The sequence below is a fragment of the Canis lupus genome, chromosome 3 (genome assembly GCF_011100685.1).
Source record: "Canis lupus familiaris isolate Mischka breed German Shepherd chromosome 3, alternate assembly UU_Cfam_GSD_1.0, whole genome shotgun sequence".
NCBI classification, from domain to species: domain Eukaryota; kingdom Metazoa; phylum Chordata; class Mammalia; order Carnivora; family Canidae; genus Canis; species Canis lupus.
In genome coordinates this window covers 85355750-85372531 of record NC_049224.1, presented here as the reverse complement: position 1 = coordinate 85372531, position 16782 = coordinate 85355750, and the positions used below count along the sequence as shown (strand labels likewise).

General features: G+C 53.9%; 1 long non-coding RNA gene across 1 annotated transcript; it reads left to right on the top strand.

Annotated features, from left to right (window-relative positions):
* Positions 1–3519: 3519 nt before the first annotated feature.
* LOC102154498 lies at positions 3520–7388 on the top strand. Its single transcript, XR_005356451.1, has 2 exons — positions 3520–3649; positions 6702–7388. It is a non-coding gene; the product is annotated as an uncharacterized LOC102154498 (long non-coding RNA).
* Positions 7389–16782: the final 9394 nt, after the last annotated feature.

The window sequence follows — 16782 nt, the reverse complement described above, 5'->3', positions numbered from 1 at the left end:
TGTTGCAGTTCACGTCCTACTCGGTCATCAGTCACTTCGTCCCCCCTTGACCCTTCCCACGTTTCCCAATGATTGTGACATTTATCAATTCCCTACTAGGGGCCTCGAAGGGTGCTAACCGCTATGGGTGATTTAGAGAAATATAACGTGACTCTTCCCCCTGAAGTGCTGGAGGCAGAACGGCTGAGTGGTTAAGGCCAAGAGACTGTCTCCTGATGATAGAAAGTCTGGGCTTAAACCCTGGTTTACTACTTACCAGCTGCGGGACTTGTACAAGTCACTTAAACTCCCTGTACCTCAGGTTCTTCACCTGAAAAGCGGGAGTAATAACAGTCTGTCCTTTCTTAGGGTAACATGAGCTCATGAAGGGTGAGGTTGGCACGTGGCTCACCTTAGCTTTCACTGTTTTGTTGGATTCTACTGTGGAAGGTGGAGTAACAAGATGCAGCCGAGGACCAACCAGTGCAGTATTTATAAAGGCGTGTCCGCCCTGTACGCCGGGGTAGGAGGGAAAGAACCCTGCTATGGGGCCATCCGACCTGAGGAGGAAAGCCTGCTTGTCACCAGCAAGCTGTGAGGCCCTGAGCAAGCAACCAGCCGTCCTGGAACTCTAGGTTCCTCTTTTATAAAACATGGATCTGGGGACCCCTGGGTGGCTCAGCCAGTGAGGCCGAGGTCATGATCTCAGGGTCCTGGGATCGAGCCCTGCATGGGGCTCTGTGCTCAGCTGGGAGTCTTCTCCTCCCTCTCTCTCTCTACCCACTCCCACCCCTTGTGTGCTCTCTCTCTCTCTCAAGGAATAAATAAAATCTTAAAAACAAACAAACAAACATGGATCCATACTTTTACTTAATAGACTCCTCATGAAGACTTACTGAAATGACCATTTTTTGCCCCATCTGTGCCTCCTGCCGTTCAGAAATCCCAGTGCGAAGGCAAAGCCTGTCCTGATTGAGTGGGAATTGGGTATACCTCCCTGAGAGACCCAGGAAGACTCCATGCAGAAAGAGGGTTTAGGATTCTTAAAAAAAAAAAAAAAAAAAAGAAGAAGAAGAATAAAAAAAAAATGTGCTCTATCAAAACAGACAAAAAGATGGAGGATAATGGTTGGTTTAGGGAATGTGTTAACTTCTGGGTTAGGAAGATCTGCATCCAATAAGCCGATGTCATAGAATTCTAGAAACCCCACCACGGGAGGGACCAGCTCATTGGAGAAACCTCTAAGCCATCCACAAAAAGGTCATCCCACCTCTAGGTGAAGACTTCCAGGGTGGCCCATACACTGTCACAGGAGGTTTGGACTTTTGGTGAGGTCAGCTTTCAGATTTGCTCCAAACTCTTTCTTCCTCCTTTTCAACTTCCGCCAGTCCCTGGCAGAGAGCATTTTTCTCATTTCTTTCCTCTGTGACTTGGAAGGGATTGAATCTTAAAGGTAATCTGCTGAGCAGATTACTGTACAGTTTTTTAAATGGCCAGGATTAAGACAAATCAATACTAGCAACAGTTTAGATAAAAATTAAAAAATTCACAAAGCGCCCGTTCATGGTGGTTGAATAGCAGCACCTCGGTCATCCTCCGTGAGGTCTGCGAAGCAGGACCGTGGCACCAGTGACTAACCCTGGCCGTGATAACAGGTTAAAAGCATATTTCTCAGTTACAACAGATTTCCTAGGATCGCATCCGGAGACCAGTTCATTCCATCAACGTCACTGAGCAGCCACCAGGCTGTGGGAGGCGGTAAATCCAACATAGGCCTGCACGGTGGCTTTCTCTTTGTGGGGCTAGTATCCCTGTTTTCGAACCTCATTCATAAGATGGGAATCCAAAATGTGATCGATACTTTTACCAAAGCTGTGGGACAGCAGCAAGCAGCCTACACTTGAGCTGGAAGGTCTTGACGCAGGGCTGGGATGAGGGTGTTGAGAGGGAAGCACATGGACACAGAGCAGGGAGGCGCTCGTTCTCAGGGATCCCCCGTCACCCTCGTCCCAGCCCTGCCATCCCGCCTCTCCTGGGTCTGGCAGTCTGTGGTTCGGTGCATAAAAATGAGGTATGTGGTCTTGCTGGGAAAGCTTCCTTTTCAAACAGCGCGTCCATTCTTCACGGGCAGGGACTCTTCCTCCAGAATCATCTTCAGAGCCTGCAGTGCATTTTAGATGCCGGGACACCCTGTGAAGATTGCAAAGCTTAGTCTTCTGAAGGTGAATTTGACGTTTGGCCATAGACACAAATCATCTGTGGTCGAATCTGGAGACCAGTCCAGAGCAGGCAAGTCACCGGATGCTATGTCGGGGTCAAAAGTAGGTTTCTAGGAGAGTCTTGTAAATTGGTGTTGAAGGCCGTCTTCACGGAGGGGTTGGAGAAGGTGATTGAGCTCTTGCAACCGGTTCCGTATCGAAACATGCCTCTGAGGGTAACTACTCTGAAGCCAACACTCATCCTCTTCGGAAAGTGTTGTAGTGTTTACCCCGAAAGCCACCCCCAATACTGAGTCAAACTTTGTGTTATTCATTAGAGCAAACAGAAACCATTTAACTTATCTCCGGCCTTTTTTTTCCTTAAAGGTCAGAAGTCTGGAGAGATTACATAAGAATGACATATTACAAAACTGTAGATGTAGGTATTTGTTTTAAAATTCATGGAGTAACCCTCAAGAGAAGTTGAACGGAACTGAAACACCTCAATTTTTAACTTCCGGAACATGTCAATTTCTCTCTAGGTCTGATACAACGTTTAGTGTTCTGGAAATCCGAGGTGAAGAGTCGTTCCCGGCGGGTCATCTGAGGCCAGGCATTCGCTGAAGTACTCTGGAGGGGTTAGAGACGGAGGGGAGAGGGCCCTTGGGATAGTTCTACTGCTGATCTCAAAAATCTGGGCTGGCAGAGGGGGGAAGGAAGAACTGGAGAGCCTGCCTACCTTTAACGGGTAAGGCAGTTCCGAGAACTCAGACTCACCGACTTCGAGTGTGGTCACGCAGCGTGGGCCCACGGTGGAAAAACAGAACTCATGAGTTTCCTTCCTCAAGAACCCCATATCCCCCCCAAATTTGTGCTGGGCTCCTCCTCCCTCCAGAGTTCCACTCGCCCCTTTACCGTCCTTGCCCCACAGCTCCTACCGCTGGTGAGAACCTGGTGGCCCCAGATGTCAATCACTAGACTTCGGTGGCAGCCTGTTCGGGTCCAAGTCCCTCCGGCCACTTCCCGGTGGCACGGCCTCCAGGTAGACGTGGCCTCCGGCTGTGTGTCCCTGCCACTCAAGTTTCCAGGAAACCATTGGGTTCAAGTGTTCAGAGAACTGCAAGCTGCTCAACCCTCCTATTAGTCCGTAAATTGGAGCCTCGGGCACACATTTATACTCCCTGATAATTAATTATTTGATAGCAGAGTATTGCTAATTGTTTTATGGTTTCGCAACAATGTGTGGTGCCTTAGAATTGGTTCGAAGCCAGAATTCAAAAAATCATGTGCCTTCCAGGTATTTTGAGAAAAGGAATGATGTTTGAATAAAGGGAGTGAGAGGGGGAAAGTCCAAAGGTTTATGCTTGGAGGGGAAAGAGGAAGAGAATAAATACCCTTTGAGCACCTACTATGGGCTGGGCACTGGCGAGTGACTTTCTACCTCGTTCTTTTTGATCCACCGCTGCTAGAAGGTAGGGCTATTAGCTCGGCGGAGACTCGGAGAGGTTAATAGGTGTTGCACAAAGTCACAGAACTAGTGAGAGGCAGAGCCGGGGTTTCACCCCACAGTCCAGCTGAGCCTGGGAAGCGCGGAGAGGGGGGAGAGGGGACCCGTAGGTGGTGGAGCTGGGCAGAAAGCAGAGGGGGAGCTTGCGGGGAGGTAAGCGTGTCTTGGGGGACAGGATGCTTGAGAGAGGAACCAACGGAAGGGGTGGAGAACGAAGGGCAGTGAAGGCAAAGCGAGGCCTCCTTCCCGCATGATCTCGTTCAACGAGTGTCTGCAATCTCAGCTGCTCCACCTGTCCAGAACCTCCGCTGCACAAGGCGGAGGGTCGGGGGTGGAGGGGTGGGGGGGTGAGGGGGGATGGGGCAGCGGGAGTGAGGCGCTAACACGTGGGTGAGCATCAAACCCACGCGCAAGGGGTGCTCACGGGCCCCTGGCGGTGCTGCCCCGAGGGCTGCGCAGAGGAAATGAAATAGTTGTAGTTCCCGACCTCTGACCCTTGCCCCCTAGTAGCAGATTACCAGCATCATTCCTAGCTGGGTGATGGAGGGCCGGTTACTTTACCTCTCTGGGCCTCAGTTTCCTCACCTGTATAAGGGGATCATAAAAATAGCACCCACCTGGCACATGGGAACGTTCCTTTGGGGGCCGGGAGCTGAATGCTGCAGCTTAGAGCCGAGGGTGGCTCCTGGGCTGTTTTCCCCGCGCGAACCTACGGTAGGAACTCCAGACTCTTACAATACAGATAAGGCCCCCTTCAGCCCTAGTACCTCACCGGAAAGAAGGGGATGCATGCGTGCACGTGTGTGTGTGTGTGTGCGCGCGTGCATGTAGACACGAGTGCATGGTGCCGGCTGTCTCTACAGCAGAGCAGAGTAGGAAGCTGCAGCCTCTTCCCCACGATGTGCCTGCACCCCCCAGATCCAGGTCTTGTGTCTCCCCATCCTGGGCTGGCGAGATGTTGGAATCAGTCCCCAGACACAGCTCAGGGTGGTGGTGGGAGGGAGACCCTTAGGGAAATGTGCCATTACCCTCTTCTGGGTGACTCTCCGTGTCCCCGGCCCCTCGAGGGAGCCAGGCCCCGGTGTGTTCTCTCCTGCGCCGGTAGCAGATACGTGGCCACAGCCCCTGTTCTCTGCCGTGGGGCTGGTGGACGGGGACCCTGCAAGTGGGGCGCGTCGATGTTCGCTCTGCTTTTCTGGCCGAAAGATTCTCCGGGCCCAGGAAGGAAATTAAGGCAGCTCTGAGGTGGACCCAGACTGAACCCCAGGCTTCCGCGAGAACCAGGACTCTATGGGTGAGAAGGGTGTGTCTGGTCCAGTCTCCCACGGGGCATCCCTGGGGGCGACCCTCGATTATGTTTTACCTTAATCTGCTTGCTCCGGGGACTGGGGTTTGGCCTGGCCTTTGCGAGTGTGGCTTCCTCTGCCTTGAACACCCTTCTGCCTCTGGCTTGGGTGACCTCAACCCTTCCGTCAAGCCTTGGCTTAGTCGCCACTTTCTCCAGGAAGCCCTCCGTGATTTCCTCCAGAAGGGATGTTGCTTCCCCTGCTCTGTGGTTCCCTCTACCCGCAATCATCCTCTGTTACGCCACACAACCCCAGAGCGTGCTTTGGTTTATTCCATTGTCTGTTTCTCCATCTGGGTGGTAGCCCTGGAGGACAGAGGCTGAGTCTGTCGTATTCAGTCCATAGCCCTAGGGCCTGGAGTGGTGGGCTCGCAGCAGGTGCTTGCTCAGTGAATGTTTGTTGACCCTAAATGAGAAGCTGGGGCAGGTGGATTCTCTGGGCTAGAAGCGACAGAGGTGACCTAGAATCATGTAGAACTTTACGGGGGGCGGGGGGAGACAGACAAAAGGAGAGGCCCCCTGGGTACCCTGCTTCCACCCCCTTTACTTGATTTTTTTTTTTTTTTGATGTTTGTTTTTTAAACAGACAGAAGTTCGAGAGCAATAGGCCATTTAAATAGTCTCATATTTGGGGTTCCCACGCCTTGGTCATTGTGGATCAGCCTTATCAGGGGTTGAGTTGAGCACATTTGGTTGCAGAGACCTCCTACTCCTCCCCCCGCCCCCAACCACCACCCCCCAAAAAACCCCAAACAAAGCAGGGACTGGTCTCAGGTCTACACGTGCAGTCATGATGGAGACAGAATTTCCTGGAAAGTTGGGACCTGGGGCTGCAGTGGGGCCCAGGCTCCGTAAGAATAGATGCATCAGGCGTCTGTATCCAAGACGGTGCCAGGGACCTCTTACATCCAGAGATCCGTGGATCTCGCTTTAGAGCTGCGCTGTCGATGCGATGGGGCCCGTCCCCTCCGTCTCCTTGCGTCTGACCGGGGCTATGCTCTCCCAGGAGGGGCGGGCATCATGTCATGCCAGGCATAGACGTGGGCTTCGGGTCGGCCGGAAGACTGACTGTCCCCGGGGTTAGGATCCATTCCCGGCCCAGTGAGTTGTAGTTTGTTGAGGGGGAACGCGGAAGGAAGCGGGACCATAAGATACAAAATGTGGTCCCCATGCCAGGCAGAGCTGGAGGTGGATGGGCCCAGGGAACATACCCCGTATGATCCGTTACACCCAACTATGACCCTTCTCCCCACCCAGAGCTCCTCTCTGAGGCCGCTACAATACAAATTTTCCACACCTAGTCCTCAATCCTACATCATAAATATCAGAATGTAGTATTTATTGCCTTCCTACAGACCGGGTGTCAAGACAAAAAAGAAATAATAATTCTAAATCTCACACAAGGGCTTCGGAGATCAATGAGGTAATTTATATGAAATAGTTTGGGCTCCCAGGGAAACAAGGTGTGGCATAAATTTAGACTTTTTCACTGCATGCCTCCCCCACCACCGCCCCCCCCCCGTGCCAATAACTCACCCCAGTGCATGCAAAGCTCACTTGGCCATACAGTCTGTGCAGGCTGCTCTCTGAGTCCAGGATGGAATATTCTGGCCCGGTGCGGACTTGCTCTAACCGCCGTGCAGACACCTGTCTCAAATATTTTTCCTCACAGGGCAGGACGGACATAAACAACAGGCGCTGTGCTCGGGATCTGGGACACGACGGCTCGTCTGAATGATGCCTGCGGATCACACCATCAAACTCCTAGTGGCTGCAAACTCAACTTTGGACGCCAAAGCCCGGTGTTTCTTGTGAATCCAAACAACCAAGTTTCTTGAAGCAGCGTGAAAGCACCCTGGTGCCATCACTGCAAGGCCGCGACACGGGCCTTGAGACCCGTGCTCTATCACGGGTCCATCTTTGGAAAAGGGATGACCCTTTATTGAGCACCCCCTTTCTGCAGGGAGCTAGACCTTTCCAAAAGAGTTGCTTGGGCCCGGGCCCTCCTACCCTCCTCTTTTGAGCCCGTGTCACTCAGGCTTTTGCCCCCACGGCCCCAGGAGAACTGCTCTGGCTGAGGCCGCCGTGACCCCGGCCATCCTCACAGCCAGGGGCTGATTCTCTTCCTTCGTGGGAGTCCCCTTGTCAGCAGCATTTGATACCATCAGGTCGCTCTTTCTTGCAACAGGAGGGACGGCTTGGCTTCCAGAACGCCGTGTCTTCAGCTCTGTCTCCACGCTGCAGGACTCCTTACGGCACCTTCTGGCTTGACCGAAGTTTGGCAAACCAGAACCCGCAAACCAGATCCAGCTTGCCCATCCTTCTCTCTCTTTCAAATAAATAAAACATTTTTAAAAGAGATTTTATTATTTATTTTAGGGATGAAGGGGAGGAGCAGAGGGAGAGGGCCAGGAAGGCTCCAGGGTAGGCCCAGACCCCGAGACCACGACCTGAACTGAACTGAACAGTCAGACGATCAACCGACCGAGCCACCCAGGTGCCCCCTTGCCACCTATTTTTGTAAATAAAGATTTATTGGAGCTCAACCGTGGCCATTCGTTTCCGTATCACCTCTGGCCACCACGGTGGCAGAGTCGAGTGGTAGCAACAGAGACCAGATAAAGCTGAAAATACTTCTTACGTGGCCCTTTATGGAAAAAGCTCGCCAAGCCCTGGCATAGACTCCGTGGGGACCCTGGCTTTCCTATGCCTCCCCCACCACCCCTAGTCTTCTTTGCCTTCTCTGGGGTCCTTGAACTCTTCTCTGTCTGCACTTAGACCCTGGCTGAGCATCACCCAACCCACCGGCAGGTATACCCAGCCGTCGACTCCGCGCCTCCACTTGCTTGCCCGATGGCCTTCTCAAACTTCAGTGTGCCCTAAGCTGCCTGCTTCTCTGCAGACCTGCCCCTGGGGCAGTTTCCCTCCTTTCAGTCAGTGGCAACCCGGGGTCTCCGGCCCCGCGCGCAGCCCAAGTACCTGAAACACCCATCGCCTCTTCCCAGCAGTATCTCCGTGGCCTCCGACTGGCATCTCTCTCGGCTCTTGTCCCTTCCAGCTTCTTTTCCTTGCACTGGGCAAGGGGATCCTTTCTTCACCGAAGCCAAACGTACCCTTTGGCTGCCTTCCTAGCCCCCCCGGGGTAACATTTAGCTCTTCTCTCCTGCCTCCTCCTGCTCGAGCCCCGGTCTGACTTTATCTCCTTCGTCAGGCTCACCCGCCTGACTCACCGTGCTCCAGCTGCGGTGCTCTCCTTGCTGCGGGACGGCGACGAGCAGGCTCCTGCCCCAGGATCTCTGTCCGGCTGTTCCTTCGTCGGCACCCTCCTCCCCCAGATCTGTGCATGACTCCCTGCCTCGTGTCTCCTCATCACGAACCTCTCCTGATGCCCCTTAAATCAAAGAGCCGTCGTGCCCCGCCTGCTTCCTGCTCCCACCCAGGTGTACCCCGTGTTTACGTGTTTGTCGCGTGGCCCCTCGCGGCTGTAAGCCCTACAAAGGCAGACCGTTGTCCTGTTTGCAGTCCTATTGCCTGGAGTAGGGCTTGGCGTGTGATAGGCACTCGATGATTAAAACGTCTGTTATGTCTTACAGGTCTGGGGACCCTATTTTAGAGCCCAGAGTGATGGGCCTCCAGGAGATTAAGGTCCCTGCACAAGGCCAAGGAGGGTGGCGGTAGGGCAGCGCTGGAGCTGGTACCCGGAGCCGCCTGACGGCAGCATCAGCACTCGCTGGGCAAGGACGCGCTGGCCTATGAAGTGGCTCTGGGGCTTGTTTTGTGGAAAGAGAGCTGTGCCGGGGCCCTAAAGGACTCCGGGGCCCATTGATAACTCCTGTGAGCTTTTGTCTTCCTTATCGTATTTCTGTTGGGGGTTCTGATCACCCAGGGCTTGGGGTGTGGATGTGTGAGTCCCCTAAGTTGACCCCAACGTAGGATTCCCATTGGTTTGCACCATCAGGAGACGTTCCCTCTCCTTATGAACCGACACCATCGGTATATTGGGTTGGGCTTTAGCAGTCTTTTGTGGATGACCAAATGCCTGGAATTTTAAGGTAGTTGTTGGTTTCTTTGTTGTTGTTTTTTGTTTGTTTGTTTGTTTGTTTTGTTTTGTTTTGGGTCTGCCTGCCTTCCATCTTCCTTCCTTCCTCCCTCCCTTTCCCCCTCCCCAGCTTCTAAACTCTGGTTTCCAGACCTCACCATGCAGTGCTTTCTCCCCCTTCCTGCGTGATCCTGTGACGGTCTCCTTCAACGTGGCCTGAGCAGAGGTGTCCGGGCTCCTGCGCCGTGAGAGGCGGGGGGCTGCGGGCTGCAGGCCATAAGGAGAGCCTTGGGTCCCGTCCCGTGGCTGACTGTCGCATCCCCTGCAGAAAGTTCGGCCCCGCTTCTTTCAGTCCTCGCCACTGTCAAGTCCTTCCTTTCCCGTCACTCGAGTCATCTGTCCCCCCTTGTGGTTCTGGTGCATTGCCAGCATCTTCTGTCCCTTACACCTGCCCCACTCGGGAGGCAGCATGTGGAACCCCGGGGGCAGCGGCCTGGGAAGGTTTATCACATCCCTGCCCTTGTGCACTTGCACACACACACACACACACACACACACGCACACACTCCGCTGGCCACACGCGGACCTGGTGGCCCTTGAACAAACAGGCCGTCATTGTCAAACTTTGCTCTGGGAGTTTCCCTTTAATCCCCGCCGGCCTTGCCACCTCCACCTTCTCCCGGCCTCGGCAAGGTTTGGTTTGATTTTTAATCTGATTGCAAAGTGTTTGACCTCTTGAGAGATTTGGAGATCACAGGGGTCATGTGAGAAAGGAGGCTGCCCGCCAGAGGTCCCACCCCCACCCGACCCCGCTGCCCAGCTGCCCGTCTCCGTCCCTCCTCCTCATGGCTCCTCTTCATTTCAGCCACGCCAGGGATGATCCAGGGGGTAGTCGTTTGTCATCCCGCCCTTGGAGTTTTCTAGACTCTCTTTTCTCCTTCTCCCCTGCCCTGGCAACTTTCTCCCTTTGACCATTTGGCCAGCGGCTCAGCGGCCCGCAGAGGCCCCAGCAGGAGTCCCTGCCCGCCCGCACCTGCCGTGGCCCCGGGCGAGCCACCCTCCGACACCTGTGGGGGCAGATGGAGCCGAGCAGCCACAGCCCCCCCCACCGCCCCAGGGCCGCGGGGACCGAACAGGGCTGCGCACCGTCCCGAGGCCCCGGGCACTGTCGCTGCTGCTGGTGTGGTTGATTCTCTTGTTTGTGAAACAATTGAACTTTCCTCCAGAAGATTAGCGGGTAGAGAGAAAGCCTGGAAGCCTGAGCGGCCTCCGGGAGAACAGGCTGGAAGCTCGAGCAGAACCAAAGCCGGTGCCTGCGGGTCGGGCGGTGGCAGGGCCCGGGGTGGGGGCGTTTATTGACTCCGTATTATTATGACAAGGCACTCCATGCATCACATGACTGTCGTTCGTGGTCACATGGCTTCCTTTCCTTCGTGCCCGGAGACCAGAACCTGCAATTGTCTTTTGGTCAATGACTCAGTGGAGACATCCTGTCCCTTCCCGAGCTGTCGGTTTGGAGCGTCCAGGGAGCCTGGGAATCCCGGTCTCCGGGCTGTATCACGGGACACGTGGGACGGGCCACTCACCTGGGCTGAGCGTGCTACCACCCCCCTGATGTGTGGTCTTCTCCACAAGCCCGGGAGGTGTTTCTGTGACTGTCACCGTGTATAAATGGGGGTGCGAGGCTCAGGAATTTGCCTGAGGCCACACAGCTTGCCACGGGCCTGCATCAAGCCCCAGACGGATCCAACAGCAAAGCGGGCCCTTGCTCCTGCCGTCCCACTACACCTACTCCTTCCTCAGGACGCCCCCGGCTCACCTGTATCGTGTTGGATGAAAGCACATCCTGCTTTCCTCTTATATCCACGACAGGTTGCTGAATGAAGACCCCCCTTGCATTTTCACCTTTTACAACACACCTCCCAACAGAGCCCCTCCTAACTGACATTCTCTACACTGTCTGTGAAGTTACCTTTTCACCAGACTCACTTCACATTCCTTGTTCTGTCAGGGTCACGATACCCCCCTGGTGAGGAAGAGAACCACGATGTGGTTGCCCCAAACCCCCCCTTTGGGTGCATGTCTGTCCCCAGCACTCACCTAGGGGTCCCAACCAGAATCACTTCATGAAAATATATGTGTGCGGCGTGAGGTAGGGGTGCCACGTGTAGAAGAGGGGCCAGCAGGTGTTGGCGACCCAGCTGCTTCAATATTTCTAGGAGGGGATCTCAGAATAATGTAAAATCGATGCCTATGTTCTACAGAAGGGAAAAGGGTAGTCATGGTTGGATGGGGAAGAAGGCCTTGCACCCGACAAGAGGGAGAAGAGAGGAAGGATCACCTTCAGGAGAAGAAGATGTGGAGGCAGGACCCAAACCCAGGACAGGCCGATGCAGCCGAATAGCCCAGGTCTCGGGAGTGCCCGTCCACAGCAGGCCGAGTTTTGCAAAGTGAGGTGGGCTTGAGCCCTGCCTGGGAAAGCTCACTGCTCTGGGGCCAGGGTTCTAGGAGGGGGTGCTCAGCCCCGGGCCTGGGGCAAGAGGTACAGGGAGAAATTCAGATGAACTAACCCGTCCTGTCCCCACCCCGCACAGGGCTCGAACATAAGGGCTCTATCTTGGAATCCACTGGGCTGTGTGTTAAATTCAGATTCCTGGGCCTCTTCTCTTGAGGTTGAGATTTAATATTCTGGGGACCAAGACATTCCCATGAAAAAAAATTTTTTTTTTTTAAGATTTATTTATTTTTTAGTTGAGAGAGAGGGAGAGGGAGAAGCAGACTCCCTGCTGAGTGGACAGCCAGACACGGGGCTCGGTCCCAGGACCCCGGGGATCATGACCTGAGCTGAAGGCAGATGCCCAGCCGGCTGAGCCACCCGGGTGCCCTGATACCCGCGTTTTAATGAAAGCCCCCCAAGGCTCTGAAGCGGAGATCCGTAGTCCATCCACTGACTTGGATGGATGGACAGAGAGCTCAGGAAAACCTCAGACCTGCTCCTGGCTACCAGGGCCCCCGAGAGCCTGCCGGCCATCAGCCCCACCGCTGGCTGTGATTGGGGCCTCTTGCACCTACTGTTTGCGGGGGACAGACAAGTTCACCCCTGGAGCTGGCCACTCACCTGGATGCACAGAGCCAGGTAGAGGATGCCAGAGTGTCGGAAAGGGGCCGCCCCCCGTTTCTAGGCCTGGGTGCTGCCGCAGGAACCCTGGACTTGGGGGGTTCAAGATGGGGGCTCTAGCTGAGTCTTCCACTGACCTCCCCAAGCCTTAGTGCCCTTATCTGTAAAATGGGCCAACGTGCATTTTTAGTTCTGAGGGTCACTGAGCAGATGCTCTGAAGACATGTATGTGGAGGTGTCCAGCACGGCACGTGGCAAGGCCGGGAAGCGGCCATCACGGCTCCCAGGGACCACAGACATTTCAGATCCCTCACCCAGTGCCAGGCACAGCCCCTGGCGCTGCACAAGTGCAAACTCGTGTAACCCTCGCAGCAGCCCGACGAGGCGGCTACTGTTATCCTCGTTCACTCCCCAGGAAAGAGCACAGAGACGTGAAACAACTTGCCCAAGATCCCACAGCTTGGACCCAGGCCATCTGTCCCTACAGTTGGTGTTGCTTAATGGTTGGTATGCTGTTGTGCCACTGGGGAGAGGCCTCTTCAGTCACGTTCTCCCCCTGCCTCTCAACTGTTTTTGAAGCATTTGTGAGCCACCGACCCTTCGCTCCAAATGACACCTTGTAAGGAAATGCCTCACAAAAATAGATACCCATGGAGCAACTTGGGTGGAAAGGGGGTGCTGTGGGCCACAGCCTAGCCCCCTCCCCCACTTCCCAGAGGAGCCCCACAGGGCGGTTGAAAACTAGAATAGCAACATCACCGAGTGATAACTAATTGGAGCTTAAAGCGCTCTTGGAATTTGGGATAGAAACACGTGATTTGTTCCTGACCTCAAGGCGGGGACCTTATCTACCCAGCCCGACAATCACTACACCTACACGCAAACACACACTCCCACACACTACACACACACACACACACACACACACACACACACACACGGGCCCCATCCTCTGCTCCCCCCAAATCCTGTATTGCGTGGGAATCTGGTTGAGTTGGGGGAGGGTAGACGGGAGCCCCCAGCCTCGTGGGGTATCCGCCCCACACACAGTGGCCCTGCCCTTGAGCCAGACCCCTCAGCACCTTGCTGCACCGCAAGCCTCTTCCTCCCAGGACCTCCGTGAACGAGCGGCCTCGTTAAAGCCCATTTCACAGATGCAGAAAGTCTCCACCCTGGTGGCCTTTCACGGGCGGATCACAGGGGACTCAGTCCTCACACTCAGCAGTGGCGCTGGCGGAGGACACTGGCCTTGGCCCTCAGCAGCCCTGGGAAGGGGCAGTGGTGGAGGAGACTCAGGATGAGGAGATGAGAAGTGCAAAGCCCGCTTCCCGGTGGAGGAGCCTGGCTGGCTGAGGACGCCCAGTGAGCCCATCAGTAATTGGACCTTGGGGCACCTGGCGGGGGGAGGGGGGTGGATTTAGGGATGGAGAAGAAGCCTGTGGGAGTACTTGTAATAATACTCACGACAGCTACAAACTTGAGTGGGTGCTCCCTGCATGATGAACCCAGTTCCTACACCGCCACAAATCACAGGCCTTGTCTAGCTGTCTCTGGGTGAGAATTGGAGGCAAATTTTTTTTAGTGTTTTATTTTTTCATGAGAGACACAGAGAGGGAGAGAGGGAGAGAGGCAGAGACACAGGCAGAAGGAGAAGCAGCTCCCTGTAGGGAGCCTGATGTGGGACTTGATCCCAGGACCCCAGGGTCACGCCCTGGGCCAAAGGCAGACACTTAACCAGTGAGCCACCCACGTGTCCCTGCAGGCAAATTTTTAGGCATTTCTCAGTTCACTGCTGCTTGGAAGATGTTGGAAATGTCTCAGCCAGTGACGTAGGGTGTTTGGAGATCATGGGTATTTTTTTTTTTTTAAGATTTTATTTCTTTATTCACGAGAGACACAGGCAGAGGGAGAAGCAGGATCCCTGCAGGGAGCCCAGTGCAGGACTCGATCCCAGGACCCCAGGATCATGCCCTGAGCCGAAGGGAGACGCTCAACCACTGAGCCACCCAGGTGCCCCCGAGATGATGGGTCTTAAAGCTGTGTGTGTGAGATGAATTGCAAGGGAGTCCTGGCATGGGGTCAGGGGCCATTGCCCCATGCGTCTTTGGGCCTGATATGACCTATTTCAGGACATGGCCCTGGAAAGGAACATACTGTAGAGGCATCGGAAAGCTACACGGCAGTAGGATAGAGACTCTGAATCAAGTGGCCCGGAGTGGGGTCGGATGTGGCCTCCAGCGTGACCCTAGAGGAAAGCCGAAGCTGAGAATCACTGTTCTAAACTCTTGGCCCTGGAGGTGTGATCCCCACCCCACCCCCAGCCCTGGTGTCCCCTGGAAACTTGCTGGAAATGCAGATTCTCAGGCCCCTGCCCCCTCTAGACCTACCAAAACCACATTCATATCCTAAGTGCTTCTCAGACTTGAATGTGCCTACACACTGGGGGAGGGCCTTGTTCAAATGTAGTTTCTGACTGGGATTCGGATCCGCTCAGTGCTAAACCTGAGAGGTGCTCCTGAGCCCAGGCGGTGGTCAGCATGATAACTGACTTTCCCGCAGCGTCTGGAGCTCACCAGGCCTTCACACAGACTCTTATCCTAACTCTTACCCTCATGCTGCCCTGCAAAGCTGGTGGGCTGGCACTATTTACCCCACTGGGGGGAGGGGTTCTGTTTTGCAAACGGAAGGCTGAGGCTTAGAGCCCTAACGCCACCTCTTCTTGCTCATGGCCCTCCAGCTCACATGCGACCAAGATGGGACTTGGAGCTGCAATTCTTGTGGCATCGGCTACCGCACCCCATCACCCTGGGGTCTCAAGCCTCCTGTGACTGCTTGCTAGTTGAATGACAGGTTAGCGCACTCCGTGAAGGGAGAAAATGATTCACGTGTGACTTGTGTGAGGGGAAGAAAAGAGTCACAGGTCACTGGTTCTCAACCTTGGTTATATGATGGAATCTTCTACGGGAGCTTTAAAAAATACCCAAGCCTGTGTCCCAGCCCCGGCGATTCTGATTTAACTGATCTGGTTGTGGCCTGTGCTTTGCGATATATTTAGAGTCACCCCAGTGATTCTAATGTGCAGCTGAGGCTGGGAATTTCCTTTCTTTTTTTTTTTTTTTCTTTTTAAAGATTTGTTTATTTATTTGAGAGAGAGTGAGAGAGAGAAAGCAAGCATAAGTGGGAGGGGCAGAGGGAGAGGGAATTACAAGCAGACTCTGAGCTGAGTGCCAAGCCCAACATGGGGCTCGATCTCACAACCCTGAGATCACGACCTGAACCAAAACCAAGATTCAGATGCTTAACCGACTGAGCCAGCCAGGTGCCCCTGGAAACCTCCTTCTGTCTCCCATACCTCCTGACACAGTCCTGTCTCTGTGCGGACACAGCCTCTGATTGCAAGATCCTTCCTGTTGATTTTGGATGGATTCCTATGGAATCCATCCATTGCCCCTGAGCCTAGCAGGGGGGGGCTTCCTGCGGGGACAAACATGCTCTTCCAGGATCCCAACCCACAACCTTATTCCAGGTTGCCAGATTTAGGAAATAAAAATACAGGGCACCCAGTGAATGCTGAGTTCCAGAAAAAACAATGAGTCAATGTTTTAGCCTAAGTACGTCCCACGTAATATGTGGGGCATATTTATACTACCAATTCCTGTATTATTTATCTGAAATTTAAATTTAACTGGGTGTCCTGTATCTTAGCTGGTAACCCTGAGTCTCATTCCTAGCAACCAGGCCTTCTGAAACGAGAGTATCTGAGGTGAGGATGTCTGGGGCTGGCTTGGGGTGTTCAGTTTTGTCAGATGACGGCTGCTCAGAGGATTGGTTTTCAGGTTCCTTTATTAAAACTTCCCCAGATGGACAGACACAACACCCTTCTTGTCTTCTTGGCTGCCGAGTTGGTTTTCCATGAATATGTTTCACGTGAATGAGCAAACCGGTTTCTCCTCTCCCTGGCACCAGGCAGTGTTCACCCATGACACAGCCCATCTAGAAGCTGGGAGCCCAGAATTTGAACAAGGAAAGATTTTTTTTCCCCCCCTGGAACTGAGGAACATGAGCCAAACAACTATATAAAAGTTTGGTAGAAATGTCATAGATAGCACATTCTAGGAAAGTTGGCCATGGGTGATCGACTTACATATGCAGCTGGCACTCACACTGCGGGTCCTGATGTGATGTTCTTTAATAAAAATAATGGCCCAATAAAGTCAGGGTGATGAAGGTCTAAACTGCAAGGGTATATGTTAGTGAGCGTAAGTTGCCTGCTCATGTCATAATTTATTTTGAAAAATATTTCTTGTCCACCTACTGTGTGCCAGGCATTGGGCATGCACAGATGCACCCCTGCATTCTGGTTTCCCCATTCTGTTGGTGGAGACAGAAGAGGGAGGGCAGCACAATGAATGCTTTGATGAGGGTAAGTACAGGGGTACTGACCCAGTGGAGGGGGCGGGATGGGGTCTCTAGAGGAAGACCTGAAACACAGACGTGAATTAGTGAGATGAAGAAGGTGAAAGGAACAGAGAATACTACAGGTGGAGGAAAGAGCATATGCCAAAGCCAGGAGAGGGGAGAGGACATGGTGCCCTC